This window comes from Dendropsophus ebraccatus, chromosome 2 (assembly GCF_027789765.1).
Source record: "Dendropsophus ebraccatus isolate aDenEbr1 chromosome 2, aDenEbr1.pat, whole genome shotgun sequence".
Taxonomy (NCBI): Eukaryota; Metazoa; Chordata; class Amphibia; order Anura; family Hylidae; genus Dendropsophus; species Dendropsophus ebraccatus.
This window is the reverse complement of record NC_091455.1, coordinates 47,701,684-47,717,734: the sequence shown is the minus strand read 5'-3', so window position 1 is coordinate 47,717,734 and position 16,051 is coordinate 47,701,684. Positions and strand designations below refer to the sequence as shown.

Below are 16,051 nucleotides of genomic sequence, written 5' to 3'. Positions count from 1 at the left end.
CTGGCTACATCTATCTATCTATCTATCTATCTATCTATCTATCTATCTATCTATCTATCTATCTCCTATCTATTATCTATCTATCTATCTATCTATCTATCTATCTATCTATCTATCTATCTCCTATCTATTATCTATCTATCTATCTATCTATCTATCTATCTATCTCCTATCTATTATCTATCTATCTATCTATCTATCTATCTGTCTATCTATCTAACGTTAAGTAACTGTAACTTTATTGAAATTTTTCTTAAAGTTTTCCTGACATTAAAAAATAAAATTGACATGACAATGCAGATCCCTGGTAAGAGGAGTCCTGTCCACCTTCCTACCAGTATCATATAGAATGGGTCCAACCAGTGGTGGACATACTCTCTCCTTGGGCCCCGTAGCAGCTGCATGGTCTGTCTCTTTGATATGTATGCCCTTGGGTGTGAAACTCTTGAGTCACAGTGCAAATTTTGTAATAGAGACATCCACCTGCCTTATGCCAGCAATAACACTGCTGTTTTTGTATGTGACAAGCTTGCTTTAGGTGCCCAACAACTACCTATACTGATCTCCCAATACATATGAGCGTTAAGCACAGCTCTCACTATTTTGACAGGGTCAGGCATTTGAAATCCAACAAGCCCAATCACTCTCTTAAGGAAAAATTGGTTAGCCCCCCCCCCCCCCCCCATACACTCTAGACAGTAAACAGTGGGTTCTGCTGACTTTTAACTAAAGAGTATGGGGCTAGATACAATTGCACTTTAATAATTTGCTATAGCTACACCCATGAATCTCCTTGCCATGCAGATCAACCGACTTACCTTCCATTCTACCTGAGTGTGGTGCCCAGATTGCTGGTGTGTCACTGATAAGCATTGCTCGACAGAAGGTGGCTAATAACTAGTATTACAGGAGAAAGTATACGCTTATATCTATTCTCATCTCCTGACATCAGCCTTGTCAGGTATCAATCATTTTCATATATACAAATAAATGAGCAGAAAAAGTAAAATTCTATACAAATAACAGAATATGGAGGAGGTGTCAATTATCTCCTATACTGTCCAGGTGCAAGACTGAAAAATGTAATCCTTCCGGAAATCAATAGCTTTGTCTAAGTACACTAAACCCTCATAATAAGAAGGAGAATTTCCTCACTGTGGTGATAGGCTTATAACCTCTATTCTCCTGGGGGTAGGCCAGCCAATTTGTGACCAATTGTATATGATTGTATATGATGGTTACATGATCTTTGTATAATTCAGCATTACTGTTATATTCTTTTTATCCTGCCCCATCCCATCTCCAGCATTACAGATCAGTGGCAGTCTTGTTCTCTCTCCTGCTGGAGAGGTCCTAACATTCACCGCCTGCACTTGTGACTTATTGGGCATGAAAATCTTTATGTGTTTCCCGTCTGTGCCATCTTCCTCTCCACTTGCACAGTTTGAACATACTTTATATATACTGTAAACATCTGTTTATATACTGTACTGCATTATACAATGATTAAAAAATTGGAATAGAATATTATACATTAGGAACTCTGAAGGAAGTTAACGTTAGCATGCTAGATTTTCTATGAGATATGAGCCAAATGCCATGGGTTGCACTATGAGAATGGTTGCAGATGCCTCAGGTTTACTGTATATTACAGTTAATGCAGTCTCCATTATTTGCTTAACATGTAATTGTCATTTAATTTTTTTTTTATTTAATTTTTTTTTTCAGAAATCAATACTACAAGCAATTTAAAAAAAACTCTGTAATAGGTTTTATTAAGCAAAAAAAAAACTCTTTCTGTACTCAAAAAGCTGTTTTGCAGCCTCCCCCTCTCTTCCTATCTGCTCACTATCAGGCAAAGTCGTAATAATCACAGAGGAGCAAAGTGAAGACTGGTTTGCTAAGTTCAGAATAACCTATGGAGGTGGGAGGGGCTTAGGGGGATGAGTGAGCAGTAAGGGGAGACAAGAAGCTCTACTGTTTGGAGACTTTCTGGGCACATAAAATTCTGGATTCACAGGTCAGACTGGTCAGTCTGGAAGCTTGATAAAATAAATTTGCAGGGTGGTGTGTTGTGCAGGACTACCTTTTTTCCTCTCCGTGCTCACTCACCCTCCTCGGCGCCTTCCCTCTTCATAGAACATAATGGACACAGAAATCCTCCTTCTTCTGATGTGAGGGGGAAGGTAGAAAAGCATTTTTGAGTACAGAGGTAAACTTTTTTGCTTAATAAACCCTATTACAGAGTTTCTTAAAATCGCTTGTACTGATGCTTATTGATTTCTGAAAAGTAACATTTAAATAACAGTTGCACTTTAAAAAAAAAATATATATATATATATATATATATATATATATATATATATATATATATATATATATATAACCTATCTTGCATCCTTTAACTGTTTTTTTTCTTATTTATATTAGCTTTTGACATGTAAAGTCCTCTTCTCTTAGTCCACTCTGACCATGCTCAGCTCCCTCTTCCCTTTGTAGCCATAGGACATGTGATCTCCTCTCCGGGGGCCGAGCTGGCCGTCTATTGACTTGGTAACCCAACTTCCAGGAGACATTATCTGCACCATCTCCATGCACCTGTGCTGCTTCCATAGTCTTACATGTGTCATTGAGTCTGGTTTTCTGTAATATGAAAAGTTATAGTTCTATATCTGCTTGCTGTCAGTGAATCCAGGCATATGTACCTGTCTTTGTGTCACAGCTCTGTATATTGTAAGTGTTATAGATGTTCTTAGAGTCTGGCTAGAACTAGAATGTTTTCATTTATAGTCAGCAAGCAGAGATCTAAACCTGCACTACCCCCCCCCCCCACACACACACACAATAAACAGATGCCATTATGCAGCACACAGCTACAACATGCGCACGTCAGCTCTGCTACATCATCATATCGTATATGGAATACATATTGGGGTGATTTGATGCAAAACCAGTAAAAAAAACTGTTCTGTTTATACTTTACAATAGTAATGACAGCAATGGGCAGGAAAGAAAGCTAAGGGGGCGAGTACGCAAATGGACTAATCTGGGAAATGCATGATAGGAAATGTTATAGATTGGCTTATTAGTGTTATAGATCGGCTTTTAGAAAAAATTGTAAATCATGAATGGCAGCAGCTAGAGAAACAGGACATGGCTCAAAATACTGAGGGAGACTTGGTGAGTAAGACCAGCTAGCATTTAATTTTTTTGCTCTTAGGTGGATAACCCCTTTAAATACAGTTCATTTACTTACAATTGACCTTCATGTTCTAATCACTGATATTAGAATATTGTACTGTATTGCAATTTTGGGGAAAAGTTTAGCTATTTGTTAGCTATCTGTGGCGTGTTGGTTTTGTCTCATTACAGCAACAATATATGGGCTATTAGAACCTCACCATTGTGTTCCTTCCAGCTCCTTAGGTATTAAGCTGGCAGCTCTCGGTCAGAGTCTTATATGCAAGACTCTGATGTAACTGCCCTATCTAACTGTGGGGGAGAGTAGTCCAGTACTGGTGGATTATTCTAACCAAACATATGAAAAGGCTGGCAGTCTTTTGGACGCTAATGGATTAAAGGGCCACTCCAGCTGAAAATTATTTTACACCCCCAGCATAAGTATGGTGAGGGGAAACTGCCCTGCTTCCCCTCTTTCCGGACCCTTTATTTTTCCAATATATAACCCCTTCTGGTCTTCATAGGGAACTGTCTCATAGAGTTATATTGGGAACATTACATTTGGTCCATGCAGTAAGGGCATGTTAGAAAGATGTACTTGTATGCTGGTCTTCTGAATTTCCCCCCAAAGTGCCCATTAAAGAGGGGAGAGGGCAGCTGTTACCTCAACATACTTATGCTGGGGGGGGGGGGGAGTTTTCCGTTTGGACTAATTCACTGCTTATGCCTTTTGGTCCAGGACAGCACCTGATTCAATCACACAGATCAACAGAAATGTACTTCTCTACTAACTTGGGTGAGATGTGCCAAAAGTTTTTTCTAATCGTTTTTCATGATGGCATAATGGTGCTCACTACAACTGACTTTCATAATGTCTGATCAGGAACCCGTCAGGCTGCTATTTTTATATTACAGTACCTGGAGATCTTCCCTAGCATGCCTTTATATGTTATTTCAAATGTAGCAAAATCAGTAAAATCCTCTTTTTTTTAATGAATTTCCAGAGGCATCTCTTGAATGAATATAATGTTACTGGAAGTAGAAAAAAGCAGAGAGCACCAGGCACAGGGCACCATCAAAATGGCACCAACGAGGGACGAGAGAAGATGAGTATGGCTTCTTCTTTTTTTTTTTCTTTTTTTTTTTTTTTACAGCACCCAGGGGTATAAAAAAAAAAACTCTTGGATTAGCTTTGTTAACTGATCTGATTTAAATGGATTGTGCAAATCCATGGACAACCCTGAAAGTCAAACAAGAGAGAATCCTGTAAAACTGTTTATTGTTTTATTCAATATGCATATTTATATACTGAAGGTTATGTATACTCATCATTGACACTTCTATTCACTAGATACCATCAGGGCTAGGTGTTACAGCATTACATTTCACTCCCTGATACATTTGGTTACATAATTCTCTTGTCAATTTAATTTGTTACTTGATATCGTGAGAAGACTGGAGGATGACATGTATTGTGCTCCTGCGCCTGTAAAATTTGTAATTTCCTGCTAAGCTGACATTTGTATAAGTATATTGTTCTACTTATTGTTCTATTACAGACAGTAAGGGCAATATTACCTTATGTTTCACAACCATAACTTTTGTGCCAGCATCTTAAAAAGGCTATAAATAAAAACCATTATTTAAAGGGAAATTAACCTATTTACACATGACATGACATATTAGTTGTGAACTAATAGTGGGTTGTCCAGCGAAAATCTTTTCTTTCAAATCAACTGGTGTCAGAAAGTTATATAGATTTGTTATTTACTTCTAATTAAAAAAAATCTCCAGTCTTCCCATACTTATTAGCTACTAAATGTCCTGCAGGGAATGTTGTTTTATTTTCAGTCTGACACACTGCTCTCTGCTGCCACCTCTGGCCGAGACAGGAACTGTCCAGAGTAGGAGAGGTATTTCTATTTATTCATTATAAATATTTCTATTTATATGTTTCTATTACATAAATTGGACCAATTGTCTGCAGCACATCCTGACTTACAGCCTATGGCTGGTTTCACACACAGTATATTTCATGCAGTATTTGGTCCTCAAGTCAGGTCCTCATAGCAACCAAAACCAGGAGTGGATTGAAAACACAGAAAGGATCTGTTCACACAATGTTGTAATTGAGTGGATGGCCGCCATTTAATGGCAAATATTTGCTGTTATCTTAAAACGGCTGTTGTATTGAAATAATGGCAGTTATTTTCTGTTATATGGCGGCCATCCACTCAATTTCAACATTGTGTGAACAGATCCTTTCTGTGTTTTTAATCCACTCCTGGTTTTGGTTGCTATGAGGACCTGACATGAGGACTAAATACTGCTTGAAATATACTGTATGTGAACCCAGCCTGAAGCTGCATAAAATCCTCACTTCCTGGTCCACATGGTCTTGGCTCTTCTGTTCCCCTCATCGCTAACCCCGCCTACATCAAACCAATCAATAAGCACTTGGTCAAAGGGCAGAGAAACAACAGAACAGTGACAGCCTCCTGAGCAATATAGGGAAATGGAAAGAAGGATCTTGTTTGGAGTCCAGTGAGTGTGTTGTGAGATAAAATGAAGCAATGTCCTGTGTTTGTGAGGTAGAAACAGTGACAGAGAATATACCTGAATAATTCCTGTTAAACTTTACTACAATGGAGCCTGCCTAACTTTATTAAGTGTGCTATAGAGAGCATGGCAACCTCTCCCCCCTAATTCCTCCAGAATCTCAAAGAACGCACTACACGGACAATATCCCACACTGCCATAACCTAAGAGTGGTATCTGAATAAACAGATATGTTGATAGATACAGTATTTTGTTTACAGTGTAAAACGGAAGCAGATTGAGCCAGTGATGGGCAGATACTACAGGATGAGGCAGATACTTGTCAGTTGGCTCTGAGGTGCAATGCATGCTTGGAAATGTACTTTTCTGGCTGGCACCATCTTGGATATAGACCGGCTTTAAGAAAAACGTGTAGCTCAGGAACAGCAGCAGCTAGAAACCTGGGATACGGCTCAAAATGCTCAAGGGGACTTGGTTAGTAAGGACAGATTTTGTAGAATTTTAATTTTTAGCTCTTTAGTGGACTACCCCTTTAAGCTCCTCCCTATATCTCTTATGAGCATTGTGGTTTAACACAGTTCACAGTGTTTCAATGTTATAACATGTACAGTACACTTACATCATCATCATCATCAATCTAGTATCATTCAATCGTTCACTACCAGTCATTACAACAGGGCATGGCTGTGCTGCCGACAGTAGCGGATTATAATAGGCCCGTTTTGGGCAGTAGCCCAGAGCCCTGAGCTCCTGGGGGGCCCATGGACACCCAAACAGACTTATACTTTCAGTGGTGTATTGACTTCTGGCTACAGTTCTCCCAAGATTTGTGTGTATGAGAAAAGGGGGTATTGTGATAATTTAGGGTCTGAATTAATTTTGGGTTCCAGTATCTGTATTTAGGGGCTTAGTTGAGATCTGGAATAATGTTGTGCATTGAATTAGGAGGGAGGAGGTAAGTACATTATTTTATACTTTAACCCCTTGATGACACCCATCTCCAGCCTTGCACCATAGAATAACATTACACTGTGGCTTAAGCTTGAGATGGATCGGAAAGCTCCGCCTCCTAATTCCCAGGAACAAATAGCAGTGAGTGGAGACAATGGCGCTTCTGTTAAGGTATTTAGGCACCAAATTGAAAATGTAAGTAATTTAGAAAATGAAAAGTGAGCACAGTGCGGCCTGATAATCATTTTTCATACATTTTTACAGGTCCATGGTAAATATGACATTATCTATCCTGTACTATGAACACCATGCTAGTGCTGCCATAATTACAGTGGGGTGGGGGGGCCCAAGCTTAGTGAACAGCCCAGGGCCTATGGTAAAGTTCATCTGACCCTGGTTGTCAAGCATGGTGGTCTTCCATTTCATGCACACCTTTAGGCTATGTTCACACTACGTATATGTCCGGCCGCATATTTTCGCGGCCGGACATATACGTGTTAAACTCCGGCCGGGGATTTACGCTACTTGCGGCCGGCTACGTACGGAGCACGAACTTACGCCCGCAGTCTACTTAAGCTTCCCGAGTGCCGTACGTAGCGATCTGACAGCGGTCTTTTACTTGGAAATCTTCGCCTAGCCCCGGACACCCCACAGAACCTTTTGGATCAGCAAAGAATAGTGGAAAAATGAAGAAATCACCACTCTGTACAGGACCGCATGTAACGCTACGGGCGTAAGTTACGGCATTTTCATCCTCAAACAATGGTCTGGTTCATTTTTTACAGCGCAGAGTACGATCCTGGCGTAAGTTCGGACGTAGTGTGAACTGTGCAGCCGTAAATCGTATACTTTCCATTGTACGCAAACTACGTAAATCTCCGGCCTCTTATTCACGGAACGCACTACGGCCGGAGACTTACGTAGTGTGAACATAGCCCCCAGGTGCACAATCAGTAAATCTCACGTCATCACCTAAACAGTATTAAGTATATGCATTACATTTACTAGATAAAAAATGTCTTGAAAAATCACATCTGGTATAATGTGACTTTCACAACTCCCTTAAGCTCTTCTGAGGTCTAATGAGTGGCCATCTCAGCATTTATCATGTCCATAGCTTTACCGATCAATGCAGGCTCTTCAGGGGAAAAGCGGCAGATGCCTTGTCCTGATTTGCATTCCATATAGGCCCGGGTATCTGTGTAGTAAGTGATCAGAAACATTTCCATCTATTCTTGCCAGTGACCAATAATGCACAGCTATCACACCATTTTTCCAGGTTAGAGAATGGGGCACTATTTCTGACACTGATGTTCTCTAGTCTTCTCTCTTGACTATGGGTCTCCCAAAAAGCACAAATGTTTACCAGCAGTGCAGGATCTGCACAGACTCCCTGTCATGTACTTAAGCCCACAGCCCACTGTCCCACTTGCTCCAGCCTACCAGTGCTTTCACTATGAATAAGCCACTGTGGCATTTGGGTGCATTGCTACTTAATAAGGTTATGTAGGTGCCCCCGCTTATCACTGCTTTTCCTGGTTCCAATATGAGTTGTCTCCACAAGAACTGTAGCTTATCCAATCACTGGCTATGGCAGTGTCTCACCTCAGTGAGTAGTTAGCTGAGCTGTCAGTTCCTACATGGGAGATTCATTTTAGGACAAGGAAAGAGCAATGATAAGCTGGGACCAAGAGATGGCAAAACAAAAGCTGCTGGGAGTCAGTGTAGATGAGTACGGGTAAGACTTTTTTTAATGTTTAACACATCCTTAGCCGTATATAAAAAAAAATTTAAATTATGTTTGTGGACAAACTCTTTAAGGGTAGCTTCACACGTACCGACTCGCAGCGTTAATAACGCTGCGAGTCTGTCAGGTCCTGGCAGATCACTTTCACTACATACACACAGCGTTCTGAATGACCGCTGCTTGTATGTAATTCTGCCAGCCGCTTAACCCCTTCAGCTGCCGCCCAGCTCCCGCTCTGTATACATTACCTGTCCTTGCTGCACGGGGTCCCGGCGTACTGCTCTCTCGCCTGGCCAATCAGTGTGTTGCCCTGCAGCAGCCACTGATTGGCCGGGTGGGAGAGCAGTACGCCGGGACCCCGTGCAGCGAGAAGAGGTAATGTATACAGAGCGGGAGCCGGGCGGCAGCTGAAGGGGTTAAGCGGCCGGCAGAATTACATACACGCAGCGGTCGTTCAGACCGCTGTGTGTATGTAGTAAAAAGTGATCTGCCAGGACCTAGCCGACTCGGAGCGTTATTAATAAGCACTACAAGCGATTTTAAGAAACTCTGCAATAGATTCCTTCTGTACTCAAAAAATTGTTTTTTTTTTACCTCTCCCTCACTTCAGAAGAAGCAGGATTTCTGTGTCCATTATGCTCTATGGACAGGGAGGGGCTAAGAGGAGTGAGTGAGCACGGAGGAGAGAAATAGCAGTCCTGCACAGCACAACACCCTGCAATCTTCTCTCAGCAAGTTCCTAGATAAGCACTGACTTTTCTGACCTCTGAAGCCATGTCTCTCCTCCCTGCTCACTCAACTCCCTCGGCCTCTCCCCCCTCCATAAGATATAATGGACACAGCAGAACCCATCTTCATTTGCTTCTCTGTAATGTAGTTTATTAAAATCGCTTGTACTATTGACTCGTGCAAAAAAAAAAAAAAAAAAACATGACAGTTACACTTTTAACTATGTATGCCTCCTTCTAACTACCTAGTTTCCATGGGGCTCTACTGCAGGGCACTATCATTTTGACAGGAGTCCCTACTCCTCTACAATAAACAGCAATATGTTATGCATTACTTTATACTGTCTGGGTAAAAAAATCAGTAAGAGACAATGCACCTGGCTCTCGTATGTCTTAGATGTCACAGACACTTCAAACCTGCAGCCTGTGAAAGGTCAGCATAGTACAGTGAGGTAATAGCATCCACATGTGTTGGGCTGCATACAGCTCATGCCACAGGCTTTAAGAAGATTGTAGCCTGAGTTACATTGTTTTTTGTGGGCACTTTTTTACTTTTTACTTTTACTTTTTTTACTGTATTGGGAACACTGAGGGGGCACTTAAGCTACCCACAGGGCTTCAAAATGACTCTTTCATTGGGCATGGAACACTTTAACTATGTGTTGGACATTAACTTTGCTTCTTTTGGGGTTATTAATAGGGTATAAACTGCTACTAAGGAGAAGGAGAAGAGATAGTTAAAGGAGTACTCCGTAGAAAAAAATGTTAACTAATTAACTGGTGCCAGGAAGCTTTAACAATTTTTAATTTACTTCTATTTAAAAAAAAACCCTCAATTCTTCCAGTATTTCTTAGCTGCTGTATGTCCTGCAGGAAGGGGTGTATTCTTTCCAGGCTGACATGGTGTTCTCTGACTCTGTCCACAACAGAAGCAATTCCCCATAAAAAAAACTCTCCTTCTCTGGACAGTTCCTGACGCTGACAGAGGTGTCAGCAGCGAGCACTATGTCAGACTGGAGAGAATACATCACTTCCTGCAGGACATTCAGCAGCTGATAAATACTTGTAGGTTTTAGCTTATTAAACATACTTAATTTACTCTGTATAACTTTCTGACCCAAGCTTATTTAAAATCTATTTTTTTCCCCGCTGGAGTATCCCTTTAAGTTTCCGTAATGTAACTCACCATTTAAAACCTACCTGAGTGAGCCCAGTAATTACAGATGTAGGGGAAAAAGGTGGCAAGCTGATAGCAGCCATTATCACCTGAATGCACACATGAGGACTGCTTTGTGTGAGGGAGAGCCGTCTATGGATAGCAGCATGACCATACACTGACTGACTGCCTGTGTATAATAAACATCTGACTGAGCCAATAATCTATGATGTGATTTATGTGTTATTCTAACTGCACAAGTAAAAAATGAAAAGACATGAGCTCTGGCAGTGAAAATTCTCTGTCTTCTAGGAACAACAGCAAATGTTGCCTAATAGATCAGAGTTAAACGGCATAAGATGTAACCAATCACATTGCACACATTGGGAAACCAGTGTAACCATCTGTAATAATGTTAATGCTGTTATGTTAGCAGTGACAAACCAGTTCAATTATTAATACACTGTAATGGACAAGGATTGCCCTACAAAGACATTGTATAATTTTACAGACGCTTAAGTTATTTAAATTTTGATTCTTTGCAACTGTTAATAATGTATCTCATATACGGAGCTTGAATAAGAAGGGCACATGTAGCATATCTTCTGTTGCCTCGTTCTTCCTACGGGTGTCCACAGGGGCGGATTAACTTTACCATAGGCCCCGGGCTGTTCACCAGGCCTGGGCCCCCCAACCCACTGTAACTATGGCAGCACTAGCACTAGCTTGCCGTTCATAGTACAGGACAGATAATGTCATAATGTCCTGATTTGTGCAAAATTGCCATAAAAAAAAACTGTGATTTTTTTTGCAAATCATGGCGGAAGTGTAGCCAGGAGACAGTACACCACTGAAAGTATAAGTCTTTTTGGGTGGTCATGGGCCCCCAGGAGCTCAGGGCCCCGGGCTGCCGCCGGAATGCCCCTATTATAATCCACTACTGGGTGTCCAACGTCCACCCAGTAACAATTGCGTCTCATCGCTAGATGGCAGAACGACACTGATAGCAGTAACCTTTCCTGTGCTTCCCAGTATTCAGATACCCCCAGGACTTACAGTAGAATATTGTATGACAAGCAAAAGTTGCAAGAAAACTATACAAAGCATGTATCAGTACTGGAGGGTAGCAAGAGCAAGTATAGGAACTGACCAACAGATCAGAGATGATGGAATGGATGATGTAGTAAGTCAATGGTAATAACAGAAGTCAGAAATGAAGCAGAAGGTGAAAAACGAGAACAAATACAAGGACTGACCATAACTAGATGCCCTTAGTAATTCCTTAAATCTTCCCCTGAACTGTAACAAGACCCCAGCAAACCCTAGCCTCACGGTCCCTGCAAGTGCCCCTATGGAAAACCCTGGACCAACTTCCCCTAACAAAACATCAAGGAGGCATTAAGGGCCAGGGACAAAGCAAAGCTAAACAGAAAACTTAAACACAGAGATCCACAAGCAGATAAAGTGAGTTAAACAGCAGCATCTGCAAAATACAAAGCTGAAAAACTACAAGCGGAGGATTAAAATGGACTAAAGAAATACAATGCAAGAAAGAAATACAAAGAAAGAGTTTAAATACAGTTAAACTATAATCTGCATAGAACTGTACAAGGTACTAAAGAGATGTTTCACTCTAAGGCTATGTTCCCACACTGTATAAGAATGGGCGTCGTGGAACAGCGGCCGTTATTAATTGACATGCTCATTTTTTTGCGTGGCCACACCGAACACCGGCCGCTGTTGTGGGTGTGGCGTGTGCATTAAATGGGTGGCATTGCATTAATTTTGATGCAATACCGCCCAGGCTGAAAAGAACATCCACTGTTTTATTGAAAACAACAGCCATTCTTTTAAAAAATAGTACATGAACATAACCTAAAAATGCCCTATTGCTTAAAAGGTTGTGGCCCCTAAATACAAAAATGCCCCACACTGTGCCCCTCAGTTATAAAAAAAAAAAAAAAAAAATGGGCAAACTTAATTCTTGAAAGATACATATGCTCCACACCTACCTTACATACAGGTGTGACCTTCTGCTGACCTCTGCCCTTAGTCTTGTGCGCAACACTGTATGTTTATACTTTGATTATTATTGATCTCAGTGTAATAGGTTCAAAACTTGGGATTAGTGGTTGCATTCATATTCCAGAGTAGACCATGCATTAGAGGGGCAAAATTTGGTGACGAGCTATCCACAGGATAGGCCATTAGTAACTGATTGGCATTGTGCCGGTACCCAGCACACGTGCTGTTCAGCATTCTAGCACTATACTACAAAACATAACAGAGCTTGTCTGCATTTACAGAAGTGAAGCAAGCTGTGACACTTCCTCACTCCCCCTCCCTTCCAGACTTGACCTGCTTGAGACTCAGCTTCCAGATGTCAATCAAGCAAGGGGGGAGAGGACACATTCCAGAATTTAAAGAGGATGTACCATCAGGTACACTCTCTTTAAAATTACACGTGAATCGAACGGCACTGACATGGGGAAGCTGGTGCCACAGTTCTTTTTTCGAACCGCAGCCTGTTTCCCGCATACGGCGCCGTTCTATTCATGGTTACCGGGCCAGGGGTGAAGCACTGGAGGTGGACCAGCCCAACTCCAGTGGGAGGGAACCCCTGCCCCTCCATGACATGGCTCCAATGATTCTAAAGGAGCCGCGTCATTGAGGAGCAGGGGTTTTCCTCCTACTGGGAGACAGCCCGCCTCCAGTACCTCCCCCCCAGCCCGGTAACCATGACTATAACGGCACCGTACGTGGGAACCGTGCCACGGTTCAGAAAAAGGACTGCGGCACTGGCTTCTCCATGCCGACACCGTTTGATTCATGTGTAATTTTAAAGAGAGTGTACCTGATGGTACATCCTTTTTAAGCTTTTCAAGAGCCTCTTTTACTTTTTGTACCACAGAATAAACACAATGGAAGCACAGCTGGGTATATGAAAGATACCATATGTCTCCTTGATCTAACAGCTAAGAGTTAGCAGTTTGAAGTATGAATTGACAGATTCCCTTTAACTCCAGTTGTCAGCTAACTTATATAGCAGAAGTCATAAAAAGCTGTATAATGAGGAGAGCTCCTGAATTAAAAGGAGCTCCAACAAGTAGACCTTAACTTGCCCTCAAATGTAATTCTATGTTAACACAGGGATTGCAAACTACAACCTTTTCTTTTTTTCTTTATGGGACTTCCATTGCACTTTTTAGTATCTATTTAATTTGCAGTGGATTGCAGTGTATTCTTCTGTATTTTAAAGGTATTTCATGGACTGTCTTTAAAAAAGCAATAATAATGATATATAGTCATTGCACAAAAGTCAGAAAGCTTTTATGCCTTGAATCCTGAGAATAATCCTGCCCCGACCCTCAGTGGAGAGCTGGCTGTACTGCATGGTCACACTCTAGGAAGTACTGGATGTTAGTGAAAAGAGCTTTTTGTGGAAGTTCAGGACCAAAAACTGCCTCATTCCTGGAATTATTGGGGGTCCAGTTGTTCTCTACCAATTCTCTACATCTAGGTAATGTCTTGTTGCAGTTTTTTTTTTTTTAACAAATTTTGATGAGGTGAAACCATGCAAACGCTATTTGTTCCTAAACTTTTTCTTGTTGTGTCATTCTTCCCAACTACCTTTATATACAGTAGTAAATTCCTCTATCTATTGAACTAAAAATGTACAGTGCTGATATATATATATATATATATATATATATATATATATATATATATACGCATAAAATGCTATATTGATATTGGAGCTGCAGCAACTTTAATTTAAAAAAATATATATATATTATATAAGTTATTATTATTATTATTATTATTATTATTATTATTGTTAGTATTTTCACATTAACTAAAAAAGCACGTGTTCTGTTACCTAAAACCTATACTAATACTATAAGTCATCAATGTTTAGTGTTCAGAACCATACAAGCAATGTATCTGCCACTCCAACATAAACCTCCTTTCACTGTTAAGTACTTTGTATCCTTTCTATTCTTTAGAGATGTGTTATTAACCTACATTTGCAGTATTAACCACTTGTGCTATGTAAGAAATAGTATATATGAGTCTTACCTTATACAGCAGTGTCCTGATAACGTCAACTTCCCCAGATGTCCTGCAAAAAAGAATCCCAGAAATATAATGCCTGGATCCACGAGGATCTTCCTCCTTTATAGGTTTACGTCTATGGTCAAGCAGAGTCATTGGTCGTGTCACCTTGTGACTCATTTGTGTCAATATTTCTTCCCTGTGCCTGTTTCACAAACCAGAGGGGAGAAGGGAGGGGTTAAAGAGGGAGGCTGGCGATAGAGGAAAAAAATCCGTCTCTATAAGACTCTTAGAGATCTGTATAGCACAGGACCGTGTGCGAGGTCCTTTAATGAGATAATGTGCAGACTCTTAGTTCTGAAGAGCCACTTGGAATAATTTATTAATTATCTTTATTTTAGGCAAGATAACTGTCTGCAAAAACAACATTTAGTATATTTTTGGGATTCATTTTTCTTGCTCATACACACTTGTGGCTTACCAGCTAAAGTGCTTGGCGTTTGCTTCAGAAATCAGAGTAAACATAGGAAGCGTGTGATAATAGTGCTGTTATTTATATTCTTTGGTCCAAAGAAAACATGCAAAAAATGTCATTATTAGGTAAATGGTTGTTATGTATCTTAACCATCTACTGTTTCATGCACGCAAAAAATGGTTTATTTAGTTTTTTTTTTGTTTGTTTGTTTTTTTACAAACCTACAGCATATTATTTGCTAAGAAGACAACTATAATTAGAAAAAAAGGGTTGGTGAGATGGCTTTAAAAAAGATGATGTTGTCATGTTGATCTATAACCCCTTAAAGGTGTATTGCACTCAAAATTTTTATATGTTGCTGCCCACAGTGAGACTAACAATTCATTCTATACTTGTTATTATCTATTCAGTCTACTTTACCCAGTTCTTAGCTACTGCTTTATGCAGAAGACACCAAAAACAGTGTGTGAGCTCTTCTCTCCATCTCTCCCTTCTGTCCCTGGCAGACTTTATCTGCAACTCTGTAACTTCTTTGTAATGGTGGGTGGGTTAACCTGGGTCAAGTTGCTGATGAACTCACTGTGATTAATCCTCCCGGCCAGGGGCGTAACTAGAACTGGCTGGGCCCCATAGCAAACTTTTGATTGGGCCCTCCTGACCACTAAGTCGTCAAGTGTAGTCATAGCTGCAAGCACTGCAATAATCAATGGAGCTGCATTATAGCGGGGCGGGGGTTTCCTCCCACTGGGGGCGGGTCAGCCCTCCTTCAGTGCTTCACCCCCCGCCAGTGCCCGTAATTAGGACGGCGCCGTACACGGTTACCAGGCCACGGTTCAAAGAAGAGGACTGTGGCACTCAGGATTCGAACACTTCGGTAGTCAAACAAAATTTCCCCCTGAGATACTCGAACATTGTTCTGTATCTGAACAAAATCAGGGGAGATGACTATCAGCTGAACTATTGTGATTGTTATTGAGGTTTGGACACCAAGGCTCACAGGAGCGGGGATTCCCATCATAATATTGGGAATCCCTGCTCTGAACCGTGCTCCTGCACAGGGATTCCCTGCCACTCCAGGCGGCCGGCGCACACAGCTGCATAGGAGACATGTCGACCACCTGGAAAGGGGGGACGTCGCTGTGCAGGAGCTCCGGGGCCACACTTCTTTTCCTCCTTGCCTGCTGGTTGTATAAAGTGCA

The 16,051-nt window shown here is 41.1% G+C and overlaps 1 protein-coding gene across 2 annotated transcripts in view; it reads right to left on the bottom strand.

Moving 5' to 3' along the window:
• The window catches only part of TRPA1 (transient receptor potential cation channel subfamily A member 1), an 80,483-nt gene extending 65,913 nt beyond the window's left edge, over window positions 1–14,570 (bottom strand). For both annotated transcript variants that reach the window (XM_069957472.1, XM_069957474.1), the window contains exon 1: window positions 14,402–14,570. The gene's annotated coding sequence lies outside the window, so the exon portion shown is untranslated. The remainder of the gene's footprint in view (window positions 1–14,401) is intronic.
• Window positions 14,571–16,051: the final 1,481 nt, after the last annotated feature.